Raw genomic sequence first — 5,764 nt, 5'->3', positions numbered from 1 at the left:
CTACTTGGGAGGCGGAGGCAGGAGACTCGCTTGAGCCCAGGAGTTGGAGGTTGCTGTGAGCTGTAATGCCACGGCACGCTACCCAGGGGGAGAGCTTGAGGCTCTGTCTCAAAAAAAAAAAAAAAAAAAAAGAAATGTTATCAGTCCCCCAAAGGCTCTCATTTCCCATCCCGTACTCCTGTTTCACATAACAATGATTTTGTCTTTTTTTTTTTTTTTTTTTGCAGTTTTTGGCTGGGGCTGGGTTTGAACCTGCCACCTCTGGTATATGGAGCCAGCACCATACTCCTTTGAGTCACAGGCGCCACCCTTGTCTTTTTTTTTTTTTTTAATTCTTAAAATACGTACGTCAAAATTGTCCTGTTTATGTTGATTGATTGACTACTATCACCCAGGCTGTAATATAATGACACAGTGGTAGCTCACTATGGCCTCAAATTCCTGAGTTCTTGTTTTTGTAGCTTTATAAGTAAAATTATACATTCTGTACATAGAACCTATTTGTTTTTCAGTAGTCAGTAATCAACACCATTAAGTCCTACTATAAAATAGGCTTTGTGCTAGATGATTTTGCCAATTTTAGGTTAATGTAAATGTTCTGAGCCTGTGTAGGCTAGGTGTATTAAATATATTTTTAACTTACAGCGTAAGTTAAAAAAGCGTTAACCATAAGTTAAGAGAGCATCTATCTGTACATGGAGTAATGTGGGTGGACCCAACAGATATAACACTGAGTGAAATAAGCCTAAGACAAAGTAATGAATGTATGGATCAAATCAAAATTCTAAAGTGAAAAATAGGCAAAAATATTCTATGGTGATAGGAGTCAGAATAGTACATTAATTTGGGGAGAGGTGGATAAGAGAGTATGAGATTCTTATAAGGTCATAGAAATGTTTAGATTCTTAATCTAGGTTGTAGTTAATATGTGTTCATTTATACATAAAAATTCATCAATATACTTAAAATTTTTGTGTGCTTTTGTTTGTATAATAAAAGTAACATTACTTAAAGAGTTTGAGAAAACAGATTAAAAAGTTTGAGGAGTCTGGGATAGGTAGGATTTGTGAGACAAAGTAACAGAAGTGACTGTGCAGGAAAAACTCCAGCTATCTGCATAGAAATCCCTTAGATAGTTGACTGATTACCAAAACTGTGCATGCATAGGGTGAAGTTGGATAAGACTAGATGAAAAAAACCTTCCCAGGGACTGTGTGCAAAACAGTTCTCAAAATGCAAGGCTGGGAGATACTGAAGTTCCAAACAAGGCCCATTGAGGTGGCTCAACGCCTGCAATCTCAACGCTTGGGAGACAGAGGCAGTGGATTGCTTGAGCTCAGGAGTTTGAGGCCAGCCTGAGCAAGAGTGAGACCCAGTCTCTAAAAAAATAGCTGGGCATTGTGGCAGGTGCCTGTAATCCCAGCTACTTGGGAGGCTGAGGCAGGAGGATCACTTGAACCCAAGAGTTTGAAGTTGCTGTGAGCTAAGATGTCAAAGCACTCACTGAGGGTGACCAAATGAGAGACTGTCTCAAAGTAAATAATTAACTAAATAAAGTTCCAAACAGCCAGAGTGGAGAGACCTTGTAAAAATACTCAAGGTATTTTATGCCAAGTGTCACTACTAAGTAGAAATAAATTGAACTTTAGATTAACAGCTGCTCTAGGTACACCCTAACAGAACTTAAAAACAAGCTTTGGTAGGATTATGCTGATCTTCTAGTCAATTGTCTTCCAGAGCAAAGATGAACACAATAAAAGAAGATAACGAAATGCTGCCTCTCCATAATGTAACACTCAGAATATCCAGATCCAGTTAAGTAGAATAACTGGAAATGCAAAGGATCAAGAAAATGGGATCCACATTAGAATAAAAATCAAAATGCTTCATTAATATATATGCTCAAGGCTTGGCGCCTGTGGCTCAAACAGCTAAGGCACCAGCCACATACACCTAAGGTGGCGGGTTCGAATCCCCAGCCCAGGCCCACCAAACAACAATGATGGCTGCAACCAAAAAATGGCCGGCCGTTGTGGCGGGCACCTGTAGTCCGAGCTACTTGGGAGGCTGAGGCAGGAGACTCGCTTGAGCCCAGGAGTTGGAGGTTGCTGTGAGCTGTGATGCCATGGCACTCTACCCAGGGGGGTTAGCTTGAGGCTCCGTCTAAAAAAAAAGAGAAAAAAATACATATATGTGCTCAAAAATGTAAAACATGAACATAAGAAACCAAATGAGCCGGGGTGCAGTGCCTGTAATCCTAGCTTTCTGGGAGGTGGGGTGGGTAGGTGTGGATTGCTTGAGCTCAGGAGTTGGAGACCAGCTTGAGCAAGAGCTGAGACCTGCCTCTACTAAAAATAGAAAAACTAGCCAGGCATTGTGGTGGGCATCTGTAGTCCCAGCTACGTGGGAGACTGAGACTTGATTGCTCAAGCCTAGGAGTTTGAAGATGCTTAGTCTGAAAAAAAAAATGAAGTTTCTAGAGATGAAAAATAGAGCTGTCAAAATAAAATTTTATTGAATGAACTTAACAGATTCAACAGTACAAAAAAAGATGAATGAACCTGAAGACAGTGATAAATTAAATTGACACACAAAGAGGGAAAGGCTGAAAAAAACTGAGCAAAAACCTCACTAACTTGTGGGACAGTATCAAGCAGTTTTTCATAAATGGTTAGAAAAGACTTGAAGAACAGCTAGCGACTATATATTACAAAACTGTAAACCCAGGTATGTAGAGTTCAAACAACTCCAAAACAAAGCCAATCCAAAGAACATGTAATCGAGCTATTGAATACCAGTGATAAAAACAGTGAAAGACAACTTAGCAGCTCGAGAAAAACTACACATGACACTTGTGAAAACAGCTATTAGAATCAGTACTAATTAAAGTGGTGAGATAGGGTCCAGCGTGTCTGTTGCTAACACCTATAATCCCAGCACCCTGGTATGCCCAGTTGGGTGAATTGCTTGAGCTCAGTTGAGGCTAGCCTGAGCAAGATGCCACGTCTACAGCATTGTGGTGGGCACCTGTAGTCCCAGCGACTCAGGAGGCTGAAGCAAGAGGATTGTTCAAGCCCAGAGTTTGAGGTAGCTGTGAGCCATTACACCACGGAACTCTACCCAGGGTGACAGTGAGACTCCAGTGAACTCTACCCAGGGTGACAGTGACAGTGAGATCACTCACCAAAAAAGAAGTGGAAAAGGAGAAAAAACAGGAGAGACTGGGAAAGTAGAAAATAAATAGCAAGGAGGTTGTCTTAAATCCAACTACAGATGCTCATTATGATGGTTTTATCCAGATCCCCATCATAAGTTGAACATACCTAACAGTGTCAATTTAGCAACATGGCAAAGTTGGAAAATATTAAGTCAAGCTATCTTAAAGGTGGGAGGATGGGAGGACCACCTGTATATGATTGTATTACAAGTATGAATAAAAGGCTTGGTGCCCATGGCCAGGGGATAGGATGCCAGCCACATGCACCAGGGCTGGCAGGTTCAAACCCAGCCCAGGCCTGCTAAACAACAACAAATAGCTGGGCGTTGTGGTGGGTATCTGTAGTCCCAGCTACTCTGGAGGCTGAGGCAAGAGAATCACTTAAGCCCAAAAGTATGAGCTGCAATGCCATGACACTACCCAGGGTGACATAGAGTCTATCTTTTAAAAAAAAGTATTAATAAATGGTCTAAAAATAACTAAAAGGCAGAGACTGATTGGATTTTTAAAAGTTAAGATCCAAGTTGGGCACAGGGGCTCACACCTAGTCCTAGCATGCTGGGAGGTGGTGAGGAGGCCAGGGGATCCCTGGAGCATAGGAGTCAAAGACCACCCACCATAGGAGCAAGACCAAGACCCAGTCTCCACTAAAAACAGAAAAATTAGCCAGGCTTTGTGGTCCTAGCTAGCCTGAGGCTGAAGCAGGAAAATCACTTAAGCCCAAGAGTTTGAGGTTGCTGTGAACTATGATGCTATAGCACTCTACATAGGGTGGCAGAGTGAGACTCTTATTCAAAAATAAAGTGAAATAAAAAGAAATGCATCCAGTACTGCATCCAGTAACAAAGCATCAAAATACATGTAGCAAAACATGATAGGATAAAAAGAACAAATTTCAGCACTCTTAGTAACTGGTATAGCAAAATTTTAGCAAGGCTGTAGTATATTGACAACACTTTCAGCTAATTTGACGTAATTCACGTTGGTAGAATGCTACAACCAATGACAAGATGTACATTCGTTTCAAGTGCACATGGAACATTCACATTTGTTAGGTGCGGTGGCTCACGCCTGTAATCCCAGCACTCTGGGAGGCTGAGACATGAATTTGAGACCAGCTGAAGTAAAAGCATGACCCCATCTGTAAAAAATAGCCCAGTGTTGGGCGGCACCTGCAGCTCAGTGGGTGCGGGCCCCATATACTGAGGGTGGTGGGTTCAAACCCGGCCCTGGCCAAACTGCAACCAAAAAATAGCCAGGTGTTGTAGTGGACACCTGTAGTCCCAGCTACTCAGGGGGCTGAGGCAAAAGAATTGCCTAAGCCCAAGAGCTAGAGGTTGCTGTGAGCTGTGACAGTACAGCACTACCGAGGGCGTTAAAATGAGACTGAAAAAAAAAATAGTCCCATGTTGTGCCAGGCACTTGTAGTCCCAGCTACTTGGGAGGCTGAGGCAAGAGGATCACTTGAGCCCAAGAGTTTGAGCCGCCCTAGAAAAGTATTTTGAACCAAATGATAGTAATTAAACATACTTGCATATGGGGAAACTATTTGCATTATCAATATGTCAAATAATTTGTATTCAGAATATATAAAATGAAAATCTAAAGACTTATAAATGACAAAAGTTTGAAAAGATACTTCACGAGATAAATTACAGCTAGAGCCAAGAAGCACAAGTGCAACATTATTAACATTAAGGGAAAGGTAAAGTAATATTAAAATGAACTATGTCCCCAATAGAATGGCTAAATTTGGGCAATTTTTTATAATGTTAAAGATATGCAGCCCTGGCCAAACTGCAACAACAAAAAAATAGCTGGGTGTTGTGGTGGATGCTTGTAGTCCCAGCTACCCGGGAGGCTGAGGCAAGAGAATCACCTAAGCCCAAGAGCTGGAGGTTGCTGTGACTTGTGATGCCATGGCACTCTACCGGGGGTGACAAAATGAGACCCTGTCTCTAAAAAAAATAAGTAAATAAAAAATAAATGTTACTTGAAATCTGCACTCTTCTTTTTCTTAGGCAATTAATTTGAAACTTTCTTCTCTGATTTCTGATTTTTGTTCCAGTATTGTTTTTCCTATCAGTTGAGAATTATCTGATTTAATAAAGTTCAGCAAGATTGAAATACAGAAAGCAAGTATGAGCAAGTAAAGTTTCACTTATTAAGGTGACTGTGTTAACTTAAAATTATAGATATTGTATAGTGTATGAATAAATTTTACTTCTTTTTACAAAAAAAAAAAAAAAAAAAAAAATATGCTTCCCATATGGCCCAGTAATTCCACTCCTGGGTATTTACTCAAGAAAACCTTTATCTCTGAATTTTTATTCAATAGTAAAAACCTGAAAAAATAAAAAACCCATATCCAATAAAGGACAATGAAAACAGATTATGGTGTATTCATTCAGTCAGTAGACTAAAAAATACAACATGGGTGAATCTCAAAACCAGAACACTCAGAAAAAGAAGCCAGATGTAAAAGAGTAAGCACTGTAAGATTTTTTTTTTTTTTGTATGAAATTCTGGGAAAGGCTGAGTATAATC

The sequence above is a fragment of the Otolemur garnettii genome, unplaced genomic scaffold, assembly GCF_000181295.1.
Source record: "Otolemur garnettii isolate 467f Iridium unplaced genomic scaffold, OtoGar3 scaffold00007, whole genome shotgun sequence".
NCBI lineage: Eukaryota > Metazoa > Chordata > Mammalia > Primates > Galagidae > Otolemur > Otolemur garnettii.
Note: the sequence above shows the minus strand (reverse complement) of the source record.